At 39.0% G+C, this 15,103-nt stretch overlaps 1 long non-coding RNA gene and 1 pseudogene across 1 annotated transcript; both read right to left on the bottom strand.

Moving 5' to 3' along the window:
• Positions 1–469: 469 nt before the first annotated feature.
• LOC122040521 lies at positions 470–3,259 on the bottom strand (annotated as a pseudogene).
• A 7,038-nt stretch (positions 3,260–10,297) lies between these two features.
• Positions 10,298–10,689, bottom strand: LOC121982020. Its single transcript, XR_006111989.1, has 3 exons — positions 10,625–10,689; positions 10,430–10,510; positions 10,298–10,344 (listed from the first exon to the last, which is right to left on the bottom strand). It is a non-coding gene; the product is annotated as an uncharacterized LOC121982020 (long non-coding RNA).
• Positions 10,690–15,103: the final 4,414 nt, after the last annotated feature.

The raw sequence follows: 15,103 nt of genomic DNA, 5'->3' as shown, positions 1-15,103 counted from the left end.
CCTAGAATATCACCATCAGAAAGAAATTGACATGGGACAATATACGCAATTTACATTCCATGCAAATGCATGCATCATCCAAAGTTTTCAAAAATCAAATACCTTTCCTACTCAAATGTAATCTAGCATGCATTCAGCCCACTCGAACCACACTTCATCAATTTCAACTCTGGAGTACTTGAGATTTGTAAACTGTAAAAACACATAAATAATATATTAGTAAACCAAGACAAAAAATCATAGTTGAAAAAGTAGTAAGAACACCAGGTAACAAGATGACTAATTTGAATGCTTAAAAAGAGACACATTCATCATTTATCTCAACCACATCATATAGTGATAAATCTATCATTCCTTGGAACTTAATATATTCCAAACTAGAAATTATTGCAACAAAGTTTTCTCATGGTTACAATTTAACTAATTAATCCATTTTCAATCCAAATCAATTTAACTAATATACTCACTGCTTCAATAAGCATCTACACTTCAGACTCCACCAGATGTGAACCAAATTTAGCGAGCCCAGTTTTGAGTTCATCATGGGATACAATGCCATCATTGTCAGCATCCATCATCTTGAACATCTCTTTAATGTCTTCCACTTCTTCAGTAGATAAGTGATCAGCAATAACCTAATGAATAATCAACCAAACCAAGTTATACTCTGCAATAAAAAACATTCCATTTAACTACTAATTGCAGTGAGACAAACCCTTAAAGCTCTCCTTTTGAATCTGTTCATCGTGAAAATTGTTTAAGTCTTGACTTGACAACAACACCAAGAGGTACATTTGAGGCTTTCTTTGCATTCTGAAGCCAATGATGCTCTGTATGGAGAAAAAATGTATAAGCATCAGTTCGACATAAGAAAGAAAACAACACCAAGTATAAAACCTAAGAACAGGATGACAAGCTAAAGAAATATGGATACCATCCCAGATAATGAAAATGATCTCAATTCTCAAATTATCAAATGTTAGGGACACTTCCATTGAAGTTATAGTAACAAATAGCATACAGTGTAAACATACCAAGCACTTGCTTTGCAGTTAACCGAAGCTTGGGATCAGGTTCCAACATCAGCCGAACTAAATTTTTAGCACTGTCAGAAATACTAGGCCATGGTTCCCGTTTGAAATCTATTACGCCCCTAAGAATTGCTTGAGCAACTCCCTGTTCAGTTTCTGCAATTAAGAAATCATAGCTCGTTAGATAGAAAATGTATCTGAAGAAATATAAAAAGTGTATTAATTAATAGACAATAAATATCTTATTAGCATAAAGTGATAGAACTAATAAAGAATAGATTTATTCATGGAAAGCTTATAGTAGACAATAAGTAACTTATTTGTAGAAAGTAGTAGAACAAATAATGAAGTGTGCAAAATGGATTTATTGATAGAAAGCTTACCATCCCAAAATGGTGGAACTCCACACAGTAAGATATAGAGTATAACTCCAACACTCCATATATCAATTTCTGGTCCATAATTCCTTTTTAAAACTTCTAGAGCCATGTAATAAGGGCTTCCAACTATCTCAGAAAATCTTTCACCTAGAATTGGGGTAAAAAGAGAAAAAAAAAAAAAAAAAGTAGAGCACGCCCTTATAGTAAAACTAAACTCCAAGTTATGTTATTGAATGGAAGTGATCATTAATGAGACTCAACAAAAATGAAGATCATTAGTATGCATTCATATGGTAACTAATCATTCTAACTTCATTAACCAGGAGAACTTTAAGACTAAAATAAATAGATGAATACAGTAAAAATAAAACTCTCCCTCAACTCCACTGAACAAAAATTGCTTCTTGTTCAAGCAGTGTCATTGCCAATAGTTCACTCCATTCATAACATTATGAACTTAATCTTCTCATTCCAAACACTCAGAGATCAAAATATTCAAAGTAGACATGAAAACAATCTCAATAAGTGCATTGCCAGTAGTTCTTAAAATATTACCAAGGAGGAGAAAATAAGGAAAACATTCTTACGAAGTGTTCTTTTGTTTTAGCAAACTAACTTAGCGAAATGCAAGGAACAAAATGTTAAGTAAACAATGAATTGTGAGATAAATTCTTTCCTTAGAACAACATTAACGGCAATACACGAACTATTTTAGAAGACAACACTAGCATAGATAGTTCCACGGCTGCACCACATTGTTAGCAACACAAAATAATCAGATAAAGACAGTATCAGTGGAAGAAATGTTATGTTAATTATCTATTCTGAACCTAATCACAGGATTAAATCAATGTGCCCACATTCGTACCTACACAGAAACTTCAACTGGTCCAAGCTTTTCTAATTAGAAAGAAGACACTTCATCAAAGGGGGAAAAAATCAGCAAGCAGTAGAAGATGAGGGCGATTTGGACTTGCGAAGTTCAAAGTGGCGAGGGTCTTCTGGTAGGACTTTGCGCAGTACAAGCAGCCATACACCATGGGACCTAAACCGATAGATGATGATCGTTCTTTGTCAATGAAATACGCAGCGAAATCAAGTGATCATATTGGGAAAGAAGGGAGGAAATGGGGGATGAAGGAGAAAATAAGTGTACCCAAAATGGCACCTCTTCCGGCTTCATCAATGTCCATTATGCAAGGCTTCGCAGTCCATCTCAGAAGGGAGGAGCAGGAGAAGACATCCTCCCTTCTCCGCTCAAGTTGCTGCCAATTCCAACACAAGGAATTGAGGAAGGAACTCACGGATCATGAAGACATCCTCAACAATGGTCTTCATGACCACAGCTGCCGCGCGCTCTGAGCAGTGGCCCCTCGCCACAATGCGGTCAAAGAGCTCCCCGCCCTCGCACAGCTCCATGACCAAATGCACGACTCCGTCGTCCTCGCACGCCTCCCGCAGGTTCACGATGTTGGAGTTCCTCGGCAGGTGCTGCATTATCGCGACCTCCCGCCGCACGTCCTCCACGTCAACCGCCGTCCGCAGCTTCCTCTTCGAGATCGACTTGCAGGCGAGCAGTTCCCTGGTGAAGTGGTCCAGGCAGAGGTAGGTGACTCCAAACTCCCTGCGACAGAGCTCGCAGTCCAGCACGTACTTCTCCTCGATCCCGCCCACCGCCCTGGCATCTCCACTAAGAACCGCCGCCATTCACTTGGAGTGCCCGCCGCTGTTCTGGCGGAGGTGGTTCTTGTTGGCTAGTGGGCGGGTGTCGTGGTCATGATGGGGACGGGGGAAGGTCTTGATGTCCTCCCGGGCGATGGCCTCCGGCGAAAGGAAGCAGTTTCCCATATCGAGCTCGGATCTGATACCTCCGCTCACACAAATCGACCTAACAGCATGGAAGTGACTAGGGTTTCACATCAAATCAACCTCTCGCAACCACAACGAAAAAGAACCATTTTTCCCTTTTGATTGTGGGAAAAGATATAGAAGCAACTGAGAAAGCGTCCGATTGGGGGAAGGTGAAACTTTTATCGGCGACTAGACCAACAAAAAAAACAAGCGAGACTGCGAGCAATGTGGCCGAGGTTTTACAACACGGACACTTCTCCTCCTCCTCCGTAACTGTGGCCTTGGTTAGCGGAGTTACAGGTGAGATGAGGATGAGAAGCAGAAGATGCCATGGAGGTAGCTTTATCCTCCGCTTGGTCGAGTGCGAAATGTAATGAGGACGTTTGTCGGCCGTGCTCCGTCTTCTTCATCGTTTTGTGTGCTTGAAGCCTTTTGAATTTGATTAGGGAACAAGAAGATGAAATTAGCGACAATTGATAAAGGAAAAATTACCGGAATGTGAAGAAGGGGTCCCTTCCTCCAAACATCTCTCTCAGCCTAAACCTAAACCTAAACCTCCGACCATCTCTCGCAACCTCATCTCCCTCTTCCCCTTCCCAGATCAACGCCCCTTCCTCTCCCGATCAGGATCAAGACACGACACCCTTGCTTCTCCGTCCAACCACACCGCACCTCCTCCAACTCCTCCCTTTGGGTGAGAAGAGGAGGCCTTCTTCTCATTCCGATAGTGTTTCCTTCATCCATCTCCGGTCCAGCATTCTTGTTGTTCCACTGATGTCTATGAGGATTTTTCTTGTAGTGCATGTTTTTCGACAGTTGAATGATCATGAGAAGAATTATTTGATTCATTATTTGAGGTTAGCAGATATCATTTTTGTGCTAAAAATTTGGAGCCATTATTTATATGGGATCACTTACGAGGTTTACACTGATCATAAGAGCCCTAAGTACTTGGTTATTCAAAAAGAGTTGAACCATATATAGAGTTCTCATGTGAAGAGTACAGGATTCCTTACTACCATAGGAGATTGTGTATTCTTGGGTAATATCCCGTTCAGGAGGATTTACTCTAGGAAACACATCGAGCTAGATTTACAATACATTTCAGGTGGTACTTATATGTATAGGGATCTGAAACGTTCCTATTGGTGGAATGACCTGAAAAGACATAGTGGATTTTATAGCTCGATATCTAGTATGTCAGCAAGTGAAGGCTGAACATCAGAGGTTAGCAGGATTGTTTCAATAGATTCAGATACTAGAATGGAAATGGAAGCAAATTATGATGGATTTTGTTGTGGGATTACCTAGAATATGAAAAGGATATGATGCAATTTGATTTGCACAGTTTCTACCGATCCATAGAACGGGCCCATTGGATCACTTAGCAAAGTTATACTATAAAGAGGTTATCAGACTTCATGGTTTACGCCTGAGTATCATATCGGATAGAGATCTGTAATTCATACCATAGTTATGGCAGTGTTTATAATAGACTATGAGTACGAAGCTCCGTTTTAGTATAACTTTCCACCCTCAGATAGATGGATAGTCTGAGCGCATTATACAGACGTTAGGGGATCTGCTGATAGTGTGTGATAAGGATTTTAGAGGTGGACTTTGCTTAATAAAATAGATATAATTATCAGAGTAGTGGAAGTTAGGTGAGCTCATAACCCATAGAGTCATCACTATCCTCTTGGATGTGGATCATCATGTATTTTTATAAGGAAAATTTAATCCCTCACAATTGGAGATTTTGTTCATGATACTATAATGGACTAGTATATGAATGTGTTATTTAGTTGTAATCCTTAGATGAAATCCCTGAGTTTGAGTAGCAAATTTAGGGATCAAATTTTTATTAGTGAGGGAGAATATATAAGATACAACAATTAAATAATAAGTGCTCTTCGAAAATAATCTTATCGAATTTTCTAAAAAAATTTAAATTTTTTGGGGGATTTAAATGGAGTTCATATGTCATTATAAGGGGATGAATCTATTAGGTAAAGAGAAAGTATATTTGGAATATCAATTAAGTCGGAAGTTGATTGATTTAATTAACATAATATTTTGATTAATTAACTTAAGGTATATAAGTGGGAAGATCTAGGTTTCATTTCATTCCTCTCAAATTCTCATCCTCCCCAACCCGACGCCACTGACCATGCCACGCTGCTCGATCGCCCTGGCACCGCCACCCCCGTTACACCATCGATCACCCACCGCCGGCCATCGCCTCCACTTCTGCTTTTCTTCTTCCGATTTCCTTCGACCACGAGTCATGTCGTCTCTTAGATCGACGTCACCAAGCCCAAACCTCTCAGTCTCCTCCCGATCCACTGCCACCGGTGGCTGAGTGCCACCGAAGTGTAGCTTCTCCATTACTCTTCTCTCGATTTAGCCATCGGTGGTGTAAGAGATCACCGCTACCCCTTTTCCCGATCCCTCGCTAGGCTGCACTTGTCTTTTTCCTCCAGCCGATTGCCACCCAATCATCCCCCTCTATCCGACTACTACCGATTCGCCCCGACACTGGTATCTTTCAAGAATGAGTAGGGAAGATATGTGCTCTATCCAGATTTGGGGAGGAGGACAACCAATGGTGATGCCATCTCCTCATCAAATCTGAAGTGGAGAGTTCTTTCTTCCTTGCAACTGCATCTAGGTTTCTTCACCAACTAGTTGTAGATCAGATTAAGGTAAGACATGTTCAGTGCCTGATTAATAGAGGATTTGTTCCATTACTATATTGAAGTGATTATTTAATTAAGGACAATGTTAAGTTGAGTAGGATTATTCTTTTGTCATGATTATTCGACAAGTAGACCTGTTAGTAATCTCATGATTGGTTTTGGTTAGCTGGTGGATCCATTTCCTCACAACAACATTCGGTTGCATCATTAAAGGGCTATGAATATGAATTTGGGGTAAGATATAGTTAATGTTGGTTTAATGAAAAATATAATTTGTTTTGTTGCATTGAATTGATTCTATTTCTGGAAATAGAAATTGTTATTAGTGGATGATATCATTAATTAATCTTTGATTAACAATAATGGGTTATTGGAGGTTGTGATTGGTTGATTCGGGTAAGGGATATCAAATTAATAGAGAATGATTTCTGGTTTGTTTATCTACTGATGCTTAATTGGTTAAGAGATAAATGCATGATAGAAAATGGATATGTGATCAGTTATTTATAACCTAATTATAGTTGCAAATGATGTGTATAACAAGATTGAAAATCAAACTAAGAAGAAGAGAAGGGTTAATGATTTGAATTAATTGAATTGAGGTGATATTTTGATTCAGGTTGATGATGTTAATTAGAACTAATGACTAAAAGATTGATTAATTTTCAAGTAGTAGCCAGATTGGGTTGCCAATTCAATTAGGGTTTTCCCTAATTAGGTTGCATTTTAGGTTTAGCTAATTGTTGTATATGTGATTAGCTAAACTATACATAATGTAATTTGTAGGACTTTGATTCGAGACGAGCATCTTGACATGGGATTATTTATCATGATCAATAAATAAAGGTGGGTACTTCTTCCTTAGCCTCTAAAGTTCAATGAACTTAGTGCATAGTTATTTTTAATTGATGGATTAGGTTGCTTTACCTTAAATATACTCGTATTTATCCATGCTTGATACTTGCATGTTTGATCTTAGAGATGATCTAATTATTTATTATGTAGTCTTGGCTTTGGATATCTATACTCTGTAGAGTCACTACAAGAAAAAAGCCTAACAACAACGGTTTTTCAACGTTGTCGTAGCCCCTTTAGAACTGTTGTTAAATGTCGTGTTGTTAAAAGGGGTGCCCAAAGACAACAATTTTTAACCATTGTCTTTGAAGGCAAAAACAACATTTTTACAACGGTGAAAAACTGTTATCTTTTCCTTCAAAGACAACAGTTTTTCACCGTTGTCTTTGAGCGTCTACCTTTAATAACAGGGTCTTCAACAACAGTTTTAAACTATCTACGACAACGGTGAAAAACCGTTGTCTTTTTTAGATAAAAAATAAAAAAAATTAATACACAATTTTCCAATATTATAAATCATTCAAAATACTAAATTTCAAAATAAAATTTAATATACAATTTTCTAACATTCAAAAATAATATCTATAACATTCTGAAGAAATTTCATAAGCAACCAACAAAATTTCATAAGCAACCAACAAAATGATAACACTATTAAAACAAAGGTAGAACAATATAACACGAGATTTTCTATTTAGATGTCGGTGAAGAGGAGGGATTGCAGCTCCTAGTGCTCCTTAATTTGTTAAAGTCTCTCCATTTTTTTAGCTTGTTGGCATTCTTCCCAATACTCTTGAGGACACCTATTCGAATAAAGATATATATTACAAATTAGAAACTAAACTGTACACGTGATTCTAATTGCACTGCATAAATGTTACATAACCATAAAAACCATTTGATATAGTCATCTAACAGAAGTGTAAAAAGCGTTATCTATGTAACATAAATGGTAACCTCTTGAAACAATATGGTGGCTCTTAAATTTCTTATTAAACAGAATTTTCATTCTATGTCACTGCATACAAAGCTTCTATTATAAACCATGCAAACATTATTTTTCCCAGTGATCAAGCAGCATTAATTCTAAAAGGTACAATCTAATGCAAACGTTCCCACACACTCCATATGATGCTGAGTAAGTCATACATTAAATTCTAAAAGGGACCATTAAAGGAAAGAATGCCTTAAATAAAAATGAATCCAGAAAGTTACCATAGGCTTTGGATTAATACTTTAAGTTTACATTGATCATGAGCTAAATCATAAAAAGAGAAGTGGAGTGGCATGTTATATCAGTTGACTTTCTAATCTTTAATTTAAGTTTCACCATTTAAAGAAACAAGTCTATTTCTTCCTCTTGGAATCTCAAGATCTATTACATCATCAAGCTGATGCATAGGATACCAATTTAGATATTAACATCTTATAAAGTATATTCCTCATTAAATTTGTGTCCTCACCTTAAGAAAAACTGGAATATACTATTTTAAAGTCATGAACACGTTAAGGTTTTCACCAACTATAGTAGGAATGGCTGCAATAATTACCTGAAATAACATAGATCGTTAGTTTTGAAGGGAGAGTAGAGAGATGTCATGCAACTTTTAGAAATAAATGCAACATAATCTTAAAGAATAACATTATAGCAGGATAAAGATGCTAAAAAGAGCAGTAGATTGAAGAATAATCTATCATTGATCTAGACTTCTTTGGTCAAAAAGTATGCTACAATCCCAAATTAAGCATCATAGATGTATAATTCCATCAAAAGAACTAACTCGCTGTCCAAAAGTAAGTTAAAAAATGCATAAAATGATTTAGAGACCTAACAAAACCTAATCTTAATCTAATTAGAAAACTCTAATTAGCTCCACCCAACCTATTCAATACTTGAAATGAAATGCATTACTAGGATTTGATGATGGACGAAAAAAGAGAACTACTTATGTATTCCTAGAACTCCCACTCTTTTCACAAGTGATAGGAAATTGATTGGCGATAGACAAACTCTTATTACTAGGATTTGATGATGGACGAAAAGAAGGAAGAGCTTGAACTACATATGACTTATCATTTGTGCTTGTTGAAGGTTTTGCCCAAGCTGAAACAAATGTAGGTGCAGGACTGATTAAACCAGCCTGCGGAGTTGTGACAAAAGCAGACACCCAGCTATTGAAGTGAGTGACTCTGGCTGATAGCTTTTGTCCGGACCATTTCTCTGGGCAATAAAACAACAGACATTTCACGTAACCATCTGAAGATCTTCAATCTTAAATAAATTGTACATATTAATAAGAAAGCTAATGATATCAAAATGACTAGCAGCATGTGCTAAAATGGAACTAGCTTGTTTCATCCGCCAGAAATCTCGATGATGATAAAGAACATGAGCCAGAACTTACTAGTATCCATTCCTCAGACCACCCAAATTTCTTCTGACCGCCTGTATCCCAACAATTAAATCTTATCTTCCCACAGTTTGTGAAGAAATACAAGGGACGGACCTCAACGCCAATAGTAGCTGAAAAGCCCCCAAGATAATATGATGCATATATTACCCATCAAAACAAATAAAAATTTCAAATTAACATGATACTCACGCTCATACTTCTTCTCGAATTCACCAGTCAAATGTCTCTGCACAAATGTTGTCTTTCCTACTTCACATAGAATAATATGGATATAAGTGCAGAAGTACAAATGAAAGGACTCATTTTCTTCACCAAAAAGAGGAGGGTGACGAACTAGAAGCACTTCAAGTGAGGTGTTATGTTGCTCTAAAACAAACAGAAATTGAATGGGAAAAAAAGATGAAATAAAATTTTGTGCATTCCGTTATTACACATTCAGGAATCGCCCAACATTGAACGCTTGATCAACATAAACAAATATTGATTCCATACCAGCAGAAGCAATTTCTAGACAGACATTTCACGTAATAGAGGTCGAGATAAATAAAACAATAGTTCTGAATCTTCGTATCCCTAAGCGGATAGATCATGAACCACTGATTTTTAAACTAAATCATGCTGGCAAAGATGCTGGCAAAGATGACGACTTGCGCCAGGAAACAGGGAAAAAAAAGGGACGAAATCAGAACTATGTTACCTGTCCCACCATCACTGAACAAAGTATCCTAAGAATTGATTTCCAAAGGAGGAACCTTGAGTGAGATTATCGGCAATTCTGAATGTTCTACCGATTCGTACTGTGCCTGAATAAGGAATGTGCTTGTGAAATCATATAGAGAGGAAGTTAACCGTTCCAAGAAGCAGGGAGGCTGGTGCATTTGCTTTTACCTGTTCAGTGCTTGGGTTCGGTGTTGCTCTTCGTGATGAATGACTTGTACAAACTTTTAAAATGAGCAGTAAATTCTGTAAAGAAAAATCATACGCTATAGTAATATATTCAAATTTGATAATACTGGTGAGAGTTGTGAGATAAAGAAGTGAGAAAACTACCTTCGATCCTTATGAAGTAACGGAGGTTCTTCTTCGAGTCATTCCATTTATCAGAATCTTGTTGCTACTCAGTATCATATATGCACCAGGGCAGCGAAAGTTAGAGACAAAGAAGTATTAAGGTACTGAAATGAAATTTGCAGGCTTACATATTGGTATTTATGATAGAGGAATTCAGCCTTGGCTTTCAGATGTTCATCAAAATGTTTCTTCAGTTCCTCAAAAAGGGTCTGTAGACACAAGAATGGAAGAACATTAATATTGTTCTCTTTGAAAAGGGAAGAAAAAAATTATTCTCACTGTCAACTGAAGCGTCAGAAGTCTAGGAAAAGCAAACACAATACGCTGAATATAAAATCTGGTGAAACATCATGCTCAATAAGATTCTTGAGCTTCCCACGGATGATAAATAATCTGTCCAACAAAATGCAAAATCAACCCCTTTTCTCATTACAATATCATAGTTGGTGACAACGAGCACCATAGAAAGAACATGTGCATACTGTTTAGGGCTTTGCTCTTTAATAAGACTTTTGGCTATTCTAGCAATGACATCTTCCCAGCCAGTTAGGATGTCCTTGTTCTCTTTCAGTGAATAACTATAATAATCAATCACACAAATTCAGATATAAAGCACTATATAGGATGGATAACTAAAACAAACAATTCCTCAATCTACATTGAGAAAGAAAAATAAAACAAAATTTCTCTTTGATAATAGCTACTTGAATACTTTGATTTCCAGGATGCTTCGAATGAGCGAATTGCCTGTCAAAAAACAAAGCATCCAGGATAATGTTTCTCATTATCTTAATAAGAATTGATTTCGAGAAGAACAAGAGGCAAGTGGATCAGAGTCCAGGGACGTCACCATTAGATTGACTTCAGAGAGGCGGGATGATAAAGATGTGGAAGTAGGGCCTGCGATTTCAAAGGGCTACGCGACGGTGACTGGCGAACCCCATACGGCTACGAGTTGGCATCGTTTCCCATCCCATGCAAAGCCCTGCTTCATGGGAACGCGACTCACTCAACCGTCAGATTTCATGAAAGAGTCCAATGCTGCCATCGTCGTGTAGAGAAATCAAAACCCTAGGAAGGTTCATGGTGTCGTGGCGCAGGGAAAAAAAAGGAGACGGGGAGGAGTGGAGCAGGGCGAAAGATGACATGGTCGATCTCCGGCGAGTCTAGTCTAGCGCCAATCCTAGGTCGCCGCCTTGTTCCCCAACGCCGTCCTTCACGGTCGGATATGTCGCACACGCTCCCATGATCCAAACCCTCGTTGTCGCCCTACAATTGCTCTTTCCGGCTGCTGCTACTCCTGCGCGGCTTCGGTGAGTGAGAGATTGTGAGAAAAGAGAGACGGAAATGCTTAGGGATCGAGAAGGTAAAGGGGAATGCGGCAGCAAAAAGAATTTCGGGGAGAGGGAAAGAAAAAACGCAGCGGCAAAAATTAGCGAAGGGGAAAACGACGAAGGAAAAAAAAACACCAGTATTCAACATCACTTAATAGACAACGGTTTTCAAAAACCGTTGTCATAATCACAAAAAAACGCACATAGACAACAGTTTTCAAAAACTATTAACGTAGTCTTTAAAAACCGTTGTCGTAGTCTCAAAAAAAATATAAATAGACAACAGTTTTAAAAACCGTTGTCGTAGGTCAAAAAACTGCTAAAAGACAACGATTTTTGTTAAAACCGTTGTTAAAAGACAAAACAACAATAATTTGACATAAAACCGTTGTTATTTGAGTGTTGTTAAATGAGGATTTTCTTGTAGTGAGTATACACATGTAGAGTATGCATTGTAGGAGATACCTTGTTGACTGAGTTCATGCTAATTATGAATATGATGTTGAGTATACACATGTTTGGTATGTACTATAGGAGTTACAATGTTGACTGTCTATTTGCATATTATGTGTCCCACGTGTCTGGTGTGTACTATTAGAGGAATCATATTAATTGTACCTATATTGTGTGTGCGCACGTGTCTGGTGTGTACTATTAGAGAAATCATGTCGATTATACCTATGTTGTATGAGCACACATATTTGGTGTGACTATTGGAGGTATCATGTTGATTATATCAATGTTGTAGAATGCATACATGTCTAGTGTGTACTATTGGTGTTCCTACTTACTGTATTTGTTATATAATAGAATTTGTTGGATCTATTCATACCTATAGTCTTAGGTAATAGATAGATCATGTACTGGATGTACATATTGTTGGGACCGAAATGTAGCTAGAGGGGGGTGAATAGCTCGATCGCGTGCTCGTGGTCAGCGTTGCTTGTTTCTTCAAAGATGTGCAGCGGAAATATACAAGAAACAACACACACAATGCAAACAGGTAGATTTACTTGGTATCCACCTTCAAATGAGATGACTAGTCCAAGGATCCACACACTCACACACACCTCCACTAATAAACACTCTTTTTTGGTAACTACCGAAGGCGGAGAAGTCCTACAAGACTCTCAATACAGAAAGAAAGGAAAGGGAACAAAAGTATAAGCAAAGCTTACAATGAATACAAGAAACCGTAACTCTAGCTTTCTTCTTCTTGCTTTTGATTCTCCTCTTGACTTGGAAGAGCCTCCAAGAACCTTCAAGAATTGGCGATCTGGAGCTTAGAGAGAGTTGTGGAGTTGCTGTCGAGGATCTGGAGTGAACAGTGCAAAGTCTGCCGAAGAAGACGCACGCCAACGGCCTTTATCTGCGCCAACGGTCGGATCCCGATCGATTGGATTGCTCCCAATCGATCGGGGAGGCTTTGGATCGATCAACCGATCGATCCAGAGCGCCTCTGTGATCTGGGAATTTGCCTGGATCGATCAGTCGATCGATCCAGGGCTTATCGCGACAAATCACAGCTTCCCAATCGATCCACTGATCGATTGGGACCTCTGGATTGATCACCCGATCGATCCAGCAGGCTTCTGTGCGCTCGCGACTGCCTCCCAATCGATCCACTGATCGATTGGGATGAAGGCTTCTCGCGGGGACTCCCCAATTGATCGGCCGATCGATTGAGCTCCAGCCAATCGATCGGCTGATGATCCAGCTGCTGGTTTTTGCCCAAAACCAAGTCCCAAGCCCCCCAAATCAACATCCGGTCAACCTTGACATGTTGGTACATCATGCCTAGCATCTGGTCACCCTTGACCTACTAGGACTCCCTCACCAAGTGTTTAGTCAATCCCTTTGACCCACTTGGACTTTTCTCCTCTTACTAAGTATCCGGTCACTCCCTTTGACTTACTTGGACTTTCACCAGATGTCTGGTCAATCTTGACCCATCTGGATTTTCCCGTGCCTGGCTTCACTCACCAGGACTTCCCTTCTGCCTAGCTTCACTCACTAGGACTTCTCTTCTGCCTGGCTTCACTCACCAGGTCTTTCACCTAGCGTCACTCACTAGGATTTTCACCTGGCTTCACTCACCAGGATTTTCCTCTACCTGGCTTCACTCACCAGGACTTCCCTTCTGCCTGGCTTCACTCACTAGGACTTTCACCTGGCTTCACTCACCAGGATTTCCCAATCAAGTATCCAGTCAACCTTGACCTACTTGACTCTCCTTCACAATCTCCACACATGAACAATTGCACCTGCAATCTCCATGTATTGTCTACATGTATTGTCAACATGTATTGTCAAACCATCAAAACATAAACATTAAGACTCGAGCTTGACCCAATTCAAGCTCAGTCAAACTAGGTCAACCTTGACCTGGGGAATATTGCACCAATAATCTCCCAACAATCTCCCCCTTTTTGATGTTTGACAATACCACATTTAAGTTAGGATAATCCCATAGCCTCAACTCCCTTCATGCCACTAGGTAATGAAGACGTAAGTTAAACCCTACATTCTCCCCCTAAGAGGGCAAACTCCCTCTTAGATAATGAAGGCCTAACTTAAACCCTTTCATTCTCCCCCTATTGGCACACATCAAATCCCTACATGCCTCATCTTTGGACACACATCAACAAATTCACTTGTTGAAAACTCTCCCCTTTGAGACTCTCCCCCTGAAGAGTTGTTCATCGTTGTTCACAACTTCACTCGTTGTGATAAACACGATAATGAAGGTCCCATACCCTTCATTATCATCAATGTTCACCCTTGAGCATTAACAAGGTCCAATAACCCAAATGAAAGTCTCATACCCTTCATTTGTATCGAATGCTCATCCATGAGCATATACCAACTTGAACCACTTGAACGATGAGGATATCCACTCCCCATTAAAGTTCAAACGTCAACCTTGAGCATGTTCTTAAAAGAAGGTTAACCACCTTCCAAGGTTCATGAAAAATAGTTTTCATGTCTCTAAAGAGTACCTCCCCCTAAAGACATGGTCGTACCTTCTGTCATTGCACCAACAATGACTTGGAATCCCTAAACCTTTAGGAAACCCAAATTTAGAAGTTTTGAGGTTCAAAAATTCAATATTGAGACCAAACCTCAACCTAAACTTCAATTTAGTCTTCCTCAACCAATCCATCCTTGTTTTCAACATGAAAACACCCTTCTTATGTATACAAATGTATTTTAAGGGGTTAGGAATGGTTTCCTAGACTAAACTTGGTTTGGAATGCTGAAATCAGGCTTTCCCAGCCAAAATCAGCTTCCTCAATCGATTGGAGTTAGGTCTCAATCGATTGAACCCTTCTGAATCGATTCAGACAACTTGGATCGATCGGCTGATCGATCCAACGAGCTTCTGCTCGTGAGAAATACCTTCTCAATCAATCGCCCGATCGATTGAGGCACTCCAATCGATCCACGAATCGATTGAAGCTCTGAAAA

This window comes from Zingiber officinale, chromosome 1B, assembly GCF_018446385.1.
Source record: "Zingiber officinale cultivar Zhangliang chromosome 1B, Zo_v1.1, whole genome shotgun sequence".
Lineage (NCBI taxonomy): Eukaryota > Viridiplantae > Streptophyta > Magnoliopsida > Zingiberales > Zingiberaceae > Zingiber > Zingiber officinale.
The sequence above is the reverse complement of the archived record's forward strand: the minus strand, read 5'-3'. Positions and strand labels throughout refer to the sequence as shown.